The sequence below is a fragment of the Atractosteus spatula genome, chromosome 13 (assembly GCF_055471065.1).
Source record: "Atractosteus spatula isolate fAtrSpa1 chromosome 13, fAtrSpa1.hap1, whole genome shotgun sequence".
NCBI classification, from domain to species: domain Eukaryota; kingdom Metazoa; phylum Chordata; class Actinopteri; order Semionotiformes; family Lepisosteidae; genus Atractosteus; species Atractosteus spatula.
Window position 1 is genome coordinate 24,887,320 of NC_142718.1, and position 12,443 is coordinate 24,899,762.

General features: G+C 36.3%; 1 protein-coding gene across 2 annotated transcripts in view; it reads left to right on the top strand.

Moving 5' to 3' along the window:
• The first annotated feature begins 3,272 nt into the window (after nucleotides 1-3,272).
• The window catches only part of itprid2 (ITPR interacting domain containing 2), a 49,721-nt gene continuing 40,550 nt past the window's right edge, over nucleotides 3,273-12,443 (top strand). Inside the window, exon 1 of one of the 2 annotated variants that reach the window (XM_088931082.1) lies at nucleotides 3,273-3,365. The gene's annotated coding sequence lies outside the window, so the exon portion shown is untranslated. The remainder of the gene's footprint in view (nucleotides 3,366-12,443) is intronic. The other variant, XM_088931085.1, reaches the window with a different exon arrangement.

Here is a 12,443-nt window from a genome sequence, read left to right on the forward strand (position 1 = left end):
CATCAGTCTTCCCCAGGGAACACAGACACAGAAACACTCACAACAGAGCCAATTCTCCAGATTAACCTTCCAGTAACCTGTGGGAGGAAACCCATGCAAACACAAGCAGAACATACAGACTCCACTGAGGTAGCACCCCCAGTCTGGAATTGAACCCAGGAGCCCAGCCCTGTAAGGCAGCAATGCTAACCAGAATGGGCACCAGAATGGGACCCAGCTATGCCAATATTTTTGTCGGCTGGGTAGAAGAACGCTTCTTCGCTTCCTACACTGGCTATGTCCCTGACCTCTACAAACGATACAGTATATTGATGACTGCGTCGGTGCCGCCACATGCTCCAACGATCAGCTTGAGTTCTTCCTGCACCATTTCACCAACTTCCACCCGTCCCTCAAATATACGGTTAACATATCTTCCACTACTCTTCCATTTCTAGACATCAACTTCTCCATCAACTACCCCCGACTGTCCACTTCAGTTTATTACAAACCCACGGATTCACACAGCTACTTCCTGTACAGCTCATTTCACCCCAACCACACTAAAAACTCTCTTCCTTTTTCACAGTTCCTTAGGCTACGACGATTATGCAGCAACGACATCGACTTCGAGAACCAAGCCCTCGAAATGTACTCCTTTTTCATCAACAGAGGATACCCCAGCAGTGTGATTGACAGGGCCCTTACCCGAGCCAAAAACACCCCCCGGACCATCAACCGGATCAGGAACTCCTGCATTCCCTTGGTGCTTCCTTACCACCCTAACACACTTCCTATCCCCAGGACCATTCAGGTCAGGTAGTGAATTTCTGGAAAATATTCAACAATGAAGACAAAGGACCTTTCAGAAGAACTCAGACCTAAGCTCTGTATAAATATACAGCTCATTAGAAAATCTACAAAAATATTTCACACACCCTTAATATCTCCTTAAGCATGATGAAGTCCATCATTAAAAACTGCAAGGCACCCAGATTGGGCAAGGAGAAAATTGATTGGGAATGTCAATGCAAGGCCAACGACAACATTGAAAGAGCTACAGAGTTCAATAGCTGAGATGAAGAAAAAATGTGCATGAGTCAACAATATCCCAGTCACTTCACAAAGCTGGCCTGCTTTGCCAAGCCATCTCATATCCCAGATGGAGATCACAAAAAAAAGCACCTGAGTGATCCTGCCAAAAAATATGGAAAAAAGGTGTTCTGGTTAGATGAGACCAAATTGGAACTTTGTGGATCTAAATACTATACATAACGTTTGTGGCCGACCCGACACACTACAAACACAATCTCAAACTCAGCACCATGTCTACAGCTAACCGATAACAGCTGTGTCCTGATACGGGATGCTTCCCCTCAGCAGGGACTGGAAAGCCTCATAGAATAAATGGGAAAATGGACAAAGCCAAGTACAGGCAAATACTAGAGGAAAGCTCAAAACATACACATTCGCTCTCTCGATCTTAAGCCACTCCAGTGTATTATTGTGCACCCATAGAAACTGAGTCTGATTCCATTACTTCCCTCTTTAATAGTACTCACTTTTTAAGTTAAGGTAGTCCAAAAAGGTAAATATTGTGCTGTGAGGTTTGAAAATCTAATCTGTTTCATCCTCATTAACTTTACTTGACAATCTGCTTTTTAACCAAAGGGATAAATTAGAAGGGAAAACACATGACTGCACACAAAAGACATCATAGCCTTCAAAAAGCAGTCTACCTATAATAAGACACAATTATGCTCAAGAGTTGCCATGGTGTGTGCATGAAGTTTCCTAATTCTACGTTGACATGTAATCCCTTGGTTTGAGCAATTAGTTTAATAAGTGGGTATTTTGATATCAGAGGAGACTTCATCTCCCTAAGACAGTTGCCTAAATTCTCCTAAGTAAAAACTAGAAAGAAAGAAATTGTTCAGAAGCCATTAAACATTTTTAAAAATGAACTTTGACAGTTTTTATCAGAGGCATGCTCATTTATTTGTGCACAGTTTTGCCTAAAGTTTCATTATATTTACAACAACACAATGCAAATGTTAATGATCACATTAATTGATTATGTACATCAGGGTCTTTCCGCAAAATAGTTTGATCTCAAAATACTACATTGAAAATGATCTCAACAAAAAGACACCAAGACAAAGACTGCAGTAAAGGAGGCCACTCTTTCCTTGTTTATTAGCATGTGGTCAGGTGTACTAACAACACCGATGCTTTGCTTCTGCACGTCTGGTAACCAAACCTCTAAATATTGAAATTAAAGCACCCGAATATTTAAAACATTCGAATATCATATTTCAATATTGTGCAGGATGAATAGGTTGAGTGTACTGTATATTTAACTATACAATGTAGTTCCACGTAATTGCGTAAAATGTTGGCTAGTCCAATATGGAACGCCTATTGAGTCACAAAGCATTACACGGCAAATGTCCCTCGTTATTTAATGATTATTAATGTTTGTTGGTAGAACAGTATCGCCCTTTCAGTGGAAACTCTGGGCAGCATAAGACTAATATCAGTTAGATTTTACATAATACTAATGGAGTTGAATTGAATTCAATTGATTTTACGAAATACTTTCAATTCGCAATAAGCGCCAAAAGTAAAGATCAGAATATAACGTTTATTTCGGATAGTGTGGTGAATACCCTTTACATCAATAAGAGGGATGGCAATATTCATACTTTATATTGTCTTTCGTGAATATGAAGAATGAGGTTTATTTTACTTAGAACAACGTGCACACTATAGTTTCTTCTTTCTTAGTTACTCTTAATATAAATGAATGGGTGAATCGTTTGTATTGTTTTGTGGTATAGTGGAAATGTACGAATCTTATCTTTATAATTTTACTTTTAAAATATGGTCATTACTTAAAACCATATTTGTAGACACTTTTCTTCTGTAGATAAAGCCTAAATACACATGGATTTTATGTTTTAGAAATATTTACATATACAGTACAATTTGTTCCACGAACTTCAGAACCAGATGTGCTTCTAGACTGTTAATGTTTTTAATTAACGAAAAAAGGACAGCCCGTGTAACAGTCTAAAAGTAGGTGACTCAGCATCTACACATTATATATTAATTATTTCTGCAGTAACTCCTCACTTCACCGTATGGGCTAGAGTTGTTTTTCTGCAGCGGGTAAAGAATGAATCGACAGTATTCTACAAGGAAAAACTCGTCCTAATCTGCAGGACTCTGTACACAGCGACTCGCCCCTGTTGTGTTATGTTACTTTGTATCCCAGCCGGAAGCGGAAGCTCAGTTGCTTTATAAAGTTTGATCAAGTTTGGCAAATCCCGTGGAGTTGCTGTTTGCATGGCCACTGAAACTACTGAATAAAGTGCATTATTATGGTAAGACTATTTGCAATTACTAAAGGTGAAAATCATTGTTTTCTGCTCTTGGTAAGCACTGATCTAAACATGGATTTAATACAGGAAAAGTTTTGTTTTTAGAAGTAATTTGTCATTGTCTTGTAACTCTTACTTGATGTAATTTAAAATAGCTAAACAGATTTATTTCTGTCGGAAGTGGGCGAGATCATTTTGAAACCTTTTACTACAGTTGTCTCCCATTGTATTAAGTAATTTAAATAAACATTCAAGACTCTTTAACAAATAACAAGTTTGGAAGCGATCGTGTTGTGCAGACGTCATGGAAATTAATACACGCTATCACTATAGTTTTGTGATTGCCGATCAACTTAAACTCCTGTTGACTTGCTGGGGAACTTTTATGGTCTTGAAAGAGAAAAAAGAACTCAAGTTCCTATTTCAAGATGACAACACCACTGGGGTGTGTACGCGAGTGTTGCAAGAGCCTTCTTTCTTATTTCAAGATAGACGTCCACCTGTGTATATCAAATTGTGAGAATTATAATTTTATAATTGGCTAACGTTCAGTTTTCATTTGGTCAGGTGTTCAAGAATCAAGGATCGGAGATGTTCCTTGCACCGTTTTTTGCCCCTTTTTTACTAACGTTAAAGTTAAAAACCCGTGTGTCACGTATTAACTGTTTTATTGTGTAAATAGTTTATTATCCATTATCCATTAACCTGTTCACCTGCAAATCAATAATATACCGTTGTATAAATATATACACTTCTTATAGTTTCAGGCTTTACATTACATACCTAGTTATTTACAAATAGTTTCTCTTCTGTCTTAAGGTTATGAATGTTTTATTAATTCCCGGACAGAATCTGTTTTAAGGAGTTTTATTTTGTTACTGCAGTGATTTTTAATAATACAATACATTAAGAAATAGGATAAAAATACTTGTCGATTTTAATGCTAAACCGTGCACTTGTTTCCTCGTTCTATTTAAGGGCAGTGTGAGGCAGTTCACCAACATAAAAAACCGGTATTTATTAGAAACAATGCTATAGAAACTCAGTGTCTCCAACACGTGTCCTGGTGAACTCCAATCCAGTTACTCTTATACTGTGCGTTCCCTATATTATCTGTTTCTGAAGATTGAGCACTCCTAAGTAATGTTTATTATTTGAGATCTCTGATTCTTGAGAGCTAAGAAATATTCGGATTTTTTTGTTCCATGTGATCTCTAAATTGCTTATTTCATTTAGTCAGGGAATTTAGTGATTATGGTTAAACTGTTCCAGATCTTGCTAATTTAATTTAACCGACAAAACTCGCTGAGCTGGAGCTCTCCAGAACCTATGTTGGAGACCCCTACTGTAGCCAGACCAATGTCCTTCCTTACAAAAAGCAGAACAAACACTGGAATTCATCTAGCCCATTGTAGCAGATGACTGATATACAGTACGAGGTTCTTTGTGTTTCACCAATTCACCATTCTTTTCCGAAGCGCTGTGACAGACAAACTGCTATAGTTGCTGTATTGTGTCTGTGTAAAAGAACTGTGAGAGTCTGAGCTCCTCAGAAAACAATTGTTACACAAGTCAAGTAAGTATGGGTTGAAAATGTTTTGTCCTTTGCAGGTCAAGACTGATGTTGCTCAGGATAAATGTGCTTGATTCACTGCTCATCTGTTGTATCCTAAGCATTAAAACAAGTTTGCATTGAAAACCTCCATATCTGGCCATAGAATTATGGTTTGAGTTGGATTCTATCATCTTGCCTTTAGGATGCACACAACCTTTAACTTCTTTTAAATTGTATTATCATTCTGCTTTATTAGCAGGAGACATTGGAGTATCCATTGACTTGGATATTGAATATAGCTGCCAAGATCTTTCTCCTGTAATGAGAATGTTATAGGTGACATGGCTGTGTGCAGACTGAGGCCTCCTCTGGCCTGTACTTTTTCATATATTAATCATTTACTCCAATGGGCTGGTTGAATCTCGGTGTTCTGCTTTTTGTGCCTTTGTTACACCTGGAAAAGCATAAAAAAGCAAAATAAGATGAATGTGAAAGTCTTCTATTATCTTGTCAAATTCCATTTTTTTATTTTAACTGTTTGCAGTACAGCTGACTTATTTTAATGCCTTTAACTCCCTCTGCAGAAGGTTTGAATTCTAAACATTCCACACTAGTTATCAGATTTGTAACTTCAGAGGAATGATTTGATTGTTTTTATCAGTCGAAAAACAAAATGGTTTCTATTGAATGTGATGTGAATAGCAGATTATAGTTAGAGTTGCATTAGGGCACTTTCATTCTTCACACCCGAAGAAGGCTCCACAGCTGAAATGTTTTGTTTTTTTCTTCTCTTTTCAGCATGGAATAAACCTTTACTTGTTCTTTTGCAGCCTATGCATGCCGACACGGCTGCCTACTTGAACTATATTTGCATTATAATTCTTTATCTTTTCATACTAGCTACCTGAGTATGCTTATTTTATATGCAGAAACACCACAAAACTAGCAGTGTGACTGTTTGATTTCTTTTGATAATAACATTGTAGAGATGGGGAAATTGCTAAATAAGCATCTATGTTTTTTTGTTCTTTGCCTGGTGCTTGTATTGAAACCACTGGGAGTGAAGTCAAAGCTTATTTTCTGTTAATAAACGCATGGATTAAGTATGCAGCGGGAGATCAATACTCAGGGGAAACTGAAGGTGTGTTTTAAATGATATCAGTTTCAACTCTCTTGCATAAGTGTTTCCTTTAGTGTGTGAACGGCTTATCTTTTTGGAAAGCATTTAAGCTTCTTGTGCTTTTACTGTGCCTTTGTATTTAAGATCATCCAGATCTTAAACTCACCTTAACGAGCATAGTATAAATTCAATGGATTCCAAAAGGCCAGGGCTATGAGAGATCCTCTATACTAGAAGGAAATTTAAAATAATTTTGTTGCTGATAAAATCATTATGTTGAGGAATGAGGAAATAATGGTAGGGTTAAATCATGATGTATTTGCTTTGCATACTACATGCCTTCTGGTGGGCGGATGTTTGTTGAGTTAGGTGTAGTCCTGCATTTCTTTCAAGGTGTTAAAGTTGTTGCAAGTCCCTCTGTGCATGATAAAAGGGAATTATAATATAGCCTAAACAGTATTAGAAAAAGGTTTTTGAAACCTTTTACTATGGTAATCATCAGAAGAAACCACCTCATGCATGTTTGTTTTTAGAAACAAAATCAAGTATAAGGATGTTTTAAATTGATTAGGTGTATTTGGAGTGTATCCCACTTATCAAGAAGGCAGTACATTTCTGCCAGTGGTATGCTGGAACATGACCTCAGCTGGGCAGTAAAGCAAAGTCCTCTTGTGCAACAAATCCATGTTTTGTGCAGAACACCCTGATGGACATGGGCAAGTGTGACACAGACGTGCAGACCACTGTGCTGATACACTAGACCAGCAGATGAGGAGGTCCATTGTGATGTGCGATGATGTGGGCAGGAGTGCTTAGTTAATGCAGAACTGCACTTGTAGTGATTAATGGCCATCTGATTGCACAGCTGTATATGACTTGGAGTTTATCCTGACATGACAACATGACATGCAAAATCGTCCTTCGTCTGGTCATATAAAGATGCCTTTCTTATGAGATGCAAATGTGACAGAAATGCAGTGGATACCCTACTCGCCAAATTTGAGCACTTTTGCACTTGTATGGGATCAGCTTGGATGGTGTCTGGAATCTAGTGTTCGGATACCAGTGAACAGGTGTGTGCTTGTTCAGGCCCTATGAGAGGAGTAGGACAGAATTCTGCAAGAACAGGCAAAACATATTTCAGAGGTGTAAAGCTTATGCTGTTTTACAGCATAATGGCCACACCTGTTACTAACCTGTGACTTTTACAGTCCTCCCCCTCAACTCTGTTGATGACCAATTTTTATCAGCATAATGAGTTTACCTGTAATGTTTGTTCAGTAAAATGTCAGCACAACTGTGAAAAAACATTCACTTTTTCTGGTAAGTGTGAATTTGTTGAAGTTTTAAGGGATGTTTATAATAGTTGGGAAGGGCAAACTCCCTTGTGTGAATTTAGCTATATGTTGTACAAGTCCAGTCAAGCTATTCTTTTGTATTTTTTAAAAGCACATTCTACAGCAGTCAGTGGTTAATTTGTGCTATTTTGCTTTGTTTGAAATATCGGTTTTAAAATTTCAAGAGTGACTAGTTTGGCACTTAGTCAAAGTACTGTTATTACCATTGAGTTTAAGGTAAGAATTGCATTATCAATATTGGAAAATATGTATGAAGTTTAACATTGTTTCTGGATCTAGAAAGCCACATTTTTCACCATCATCGTATATATACTTTTAATTTTGTCCCATTAGAACAGTGAATGCTTTGTAACATTAACATTCGATACTTACTCATTTTGAATCTTGAAGTGTTTCACCAAAGTTTCATGGTGCTGGGTTTTGTGTAAACATTCTGTTCTTATAAAGGCTTGTTCACTGATAGAAATTATGGAACAGCAAATGGCCATCGATGAACCAGATAAGAAGCAGTGGTTTTTGATGTGCAGTAAACTACAGTTTACCCTGCCACCCCCCCCCCCCACTAACAGCAACATTTGGACAGTTCAACATTACTGCTTGGAGCTTGTTGCTGCACTCAAATGTATGGAAAAACCTGGATTTTCCTAGGTTGTTGTCATGCAAAATGGCATGTGCTATATTCTGGGGAAAAGCTTTTTTCCCCAAACTAGACATTTTTGATTATAAGAGTGTTTATTTTCTTGTATACTTGAATGGAGAAACATTGATGAGAGAAGAAAATAAAATGCTGTAGATCTGATGTAGAAATGACCTGAGGCTCTGACCACAGGAAACTGACTTGGCTTTTTTTTCTTTTTTAGGGTTCTGCAGACTGTTCCTATTTTCTTAAGCCACAAGAGATTTTCTAGGTCTAAGTTAATTTTTGAGGGGAAGCGATTCTAGAGTTGTGTCTGTACAGACAGTTCCCAGATGTTTCTTTCGTACAAAAGCACACAATTTCTTTACATTGCTAGTGTAAAGTATTAGCCCCATAGAACTGAAATATTGCTGTTTTTAAAATGTGCTTAGTAGTCTTAAAGTTGTAAGGTTCTCTGTGGTTTGGTGAGAAAGTATGGTGATATCATTTCTGAAACAACCCACCTATTGCTCATTATTACATGCTTAAAATTCATACCTTCAGTTAAATTAGTATGACTAAGAAATTAAATGCATGATTTTATAATCTACATATAAAACTACAGTTTATGATGAGCATAGCCAGTAAAAAAACAACTTCTAAGCCTCTGATGAACATTTAGTAGGCCTACTGATTTATGATTTTATGTTTAACATGGATTATAAATATTCAGATTATTTCTTATATTGTTCACATCTCCTGGGGTATTTCGAAAAATGTTGGATTTCCTGATTTTTTTAAAATAGATTTTAGCTTGGTTTATCAAGTTTATCATCTTTATTCTTTACCAGAGAAAAACTTGCTTCAGCTTAGTTTTAAGGTCTTCAGGTGCTCTTCCTTTCTGCTCTCTTTAGTGTTTTTCTTTTCCTGAAACAAAACGTAACAGGAGAATTGGAACATGGTCTATGTTTTCCTCTTATTTCCAGAATACTGGTAAGCAGAGTTTCTGTTTGCACAGTTTTATTTACATTCTTATTTTGTTCAATGGTACGGCTAAAGCTGAGACCAAATAGAATGTTTGAAACACTTTTTTCTTACCTCTTTTCTGTTTAATCTCTCTGTAATGTCACTAACAAGTCAATGTCTAGATGGGGACAAAAACCAAGGTTAATTCCTAATATGGTCAGACACGTAGATTTTTTTTTAAAGATGTGCAATAGACTTAGAATTGTTCTGTTGTAATTATGGTTTAGTTTTAGAGGCAGAGTTTCACAGTGCTGAAATATTATTTCACCTGATTATTTTCTGTTAAGTGCATTTCAGTGCACAAAATATCTATTTACTCCACAATGCATGGAGTACCTTTAGAAACCATACTGTAAATCTTCCTTTTTGTAAAGGTTTTTCTCAGGGAAAAACTCTAAGGGTTTTAAAAAGGTAGTTAACGTGGATACGCTATACAGTATATTTCCTTTTTTATATACAACCAAAAATAATAATGGTTCTTTTCATCATTTGGAACCCACGCTCTGTAATTTTATTTATTTCAGAATTGGTGTGTACTGATCTCCTAATGCAAGCAATTGGCAGATTACAAGGATGCTGGTAGATTATTAAAGAAAAATCCATTTAAGTGCTGTCTAAGAATAATTTGAATATAATGGAAAGGTACTTCTTTGTCCAAAATATCTTAAATTAAGAGAAATAGGGGATATTGTTGTACTGTTTCCTTTATAATTATGTATTAGCTCTTCACTTCCTCAAGAGAAGAATTGTCTATATTAGTTGTCTATATAAGGTGTTTTTTGTTTAGATTTTCTTATCTCAAAACTCAGAAAAGGGTGTAATTTTTTATGTGTTAATGAATCATGTAAATGGAAATCTGTTTAAAATTGTATATTGCACGGCTATATTACAGTTGTTTTGGTCCTAAACTATATATTGGACATTTAAATATATAACTAGGTGAACTTAAAAGGTTAGGCTGTAATTATCTTAAATCAATACCCTGTTATTTTATTAGCCTACGCTTCCCATATGGGACAAACTTCTAAGTTGACTCCTTTGCAGGTTAATGAATGACAGAAGTTTTGATTCTACTTCTTAAGTTATGCATAGACTTTGTTCAAGTAAAGTGTACTTTAAAGTGTTGCCATCACAAAATAACTCTTATGGAGTCTTTTTTTGTTTCTTTTCTGTTGGTCTTAAAAATGAAATCGATGAAGCATTGATTGAGGAGTCATAATAATGTGATTCAAGTTTTATGGGTTAATGTATTGTCACTAGATTTTTCCATTTTTAAGAACATGAGAAAGTTTTCTGCCTCGTAGCTCTGGGGCCCTTGTTTGCAATGCAAACCACTGTGCCACCAACAATAAGGACTTGATGGGTGGTACTAAAAGCAACAAGTTTGTTTTCAGGTGTCATGTTTAATAAAATAAGCCTTATTCATGTAAACATAATGGGAAGTTTGTCTCTCAGAAACTACCAAAAGACCTATGAGATTTGTTTTTGTTTTGTAGTAAAATGGCATTTATTCTTTAGCCCCTTAAATCTAATTTATGACCTTTTCCTTAAATATGTACATAACCATTTCCTCTGTTCCTCTCTTCCCTATGAAAATAATTTTCATTAACTTAACATTTTTCTTACCTTTAATAAGTATTTTATTCATATATTATTTTTCTGCTTTAATGAAATCTGTAGATGTTGATGTAGTGTGTGCAGGAACTGCAATGGCCATGGTTTAATTGTAAGGGTTATTGGTTGTTAAAAGGAAATTGTAAAAAAATGCAAATGCCAGACATTGTTTATGAGAGCAATAATTTATTTTAATTACAGGAGAAACATCTGAAATATCAAGATCCTGTTAAACAGGACTTATTGCCACTGTGCACAACCAATCAAGTGCAGTGTGTGGTGATGGCTGGATGGATTTCTTTTGAGAGGGTGGAACATCTTTAGGCTGCAGTATATGATATGTGTTGGCCCTAAGGTTAAAAAAGGAAAGGCCATTTTAATTTGTGTGAATACAGGAACATATTTTTATACCTCCCCATGCACAAATTCCTGTGTGCCTTACCCTGTAGTATGCTGTAATATGCTTCTGACGTTCCATTTGTCCTTGTGTGGTACTCTTAACCTAGTAAAAATACGCTTTCTGCTTCTATTATGAATTATCTTGTAATGAACTACCGTGACTGCAATGTTTGTGCAAGAAAACTGCGACAGTAAAGTGAAAAGTACACAGCCGGAAAAGAGCTGCCATTGCCCTCCAACAAAGAAATCTAAGTTTTATCTGGCTTCAGTTTGTGTTTGAAACTGAGCTACCCACCCAGAAGGCATGGAGACGTGCACTGTTGCAATCTGTATCCTTGTCTGCATCCTTGTGATTCAACAGCTGAATGCCCTCAGATCCTTTTATCGTCACATCTTGGATGCCTCTCTGGCCTGAGGTTAGTCCTCCGGGAGATGAAAAGAACCAGCTGCTAAATACACTGGTGTTAAGGCAGCACAAGTTAGATATTTGCCTTGTATGACTGTATCTTCAAACCAGTGCACATCCACAGCGATTGGGTTCATTCTATGTTGTTATGGTGGTGTCATCTGGATAATATCTTTCTGATTTCCTAAAATGGCTGGTACAGTTTTTATACCACTTTCCATCAGAGTGTTGGCTATGCTCGGTTAAGTTGTGATCGGTCTTAGCTTTTAGATGTTTACTTTGGCATCCTGCATTAACGTGTATAGAAAAGCTCACTGATTTTAGGTTTTACCATGACCTTCTGGTTAGCTGAAGAGTAATAAGGACTGTAACTTTTATTATATTTTGATAAAGCAGGGGAGTTGGTAGTCAGGAAATGTAATCTATGGAACCATACTATGCCAGTCTTTAAATGGGTTTTTGGAAAGAGAAATTGATACATGATGTGGACATAAGTACTTTTCTTTCTAATATTATACTGTACATTGACGACCTTTACTGATGGTATTTGGGGGGGAGGGCAGTGTTCACTAATGGAAATTTTCAAGACCTTTTTATAAAATTCTGTTTTGAAGTTAATGAAATTTACTATGGAATATAATTTGTAGAGAATCAATGTAGTGGATTTATGGATATTTAAAGAGAAGAATATGCTGTATACAGACCTGTGCAAGAAACCATCTGATTGCAACACTTCATTAAGTGCTGGTTTCATCCTATACCATAAAACGGCTAACTATATACCCGGACAGTGAAACAACTTTTCAGAAATTAAATAAGACTCGAAATGTAATTCCTTGGAAATGAAAGATTTGGCCTAAAGGGATACACAGGCATGATTATTCAATTTGCAAATCAAGACAGTCTAAAAAAATCTGCATGAGACGTTTTACAAATAAAACTTAAGTAGGAAATCATCAGTACTAAATCTACAAAATGCTTTGAAGG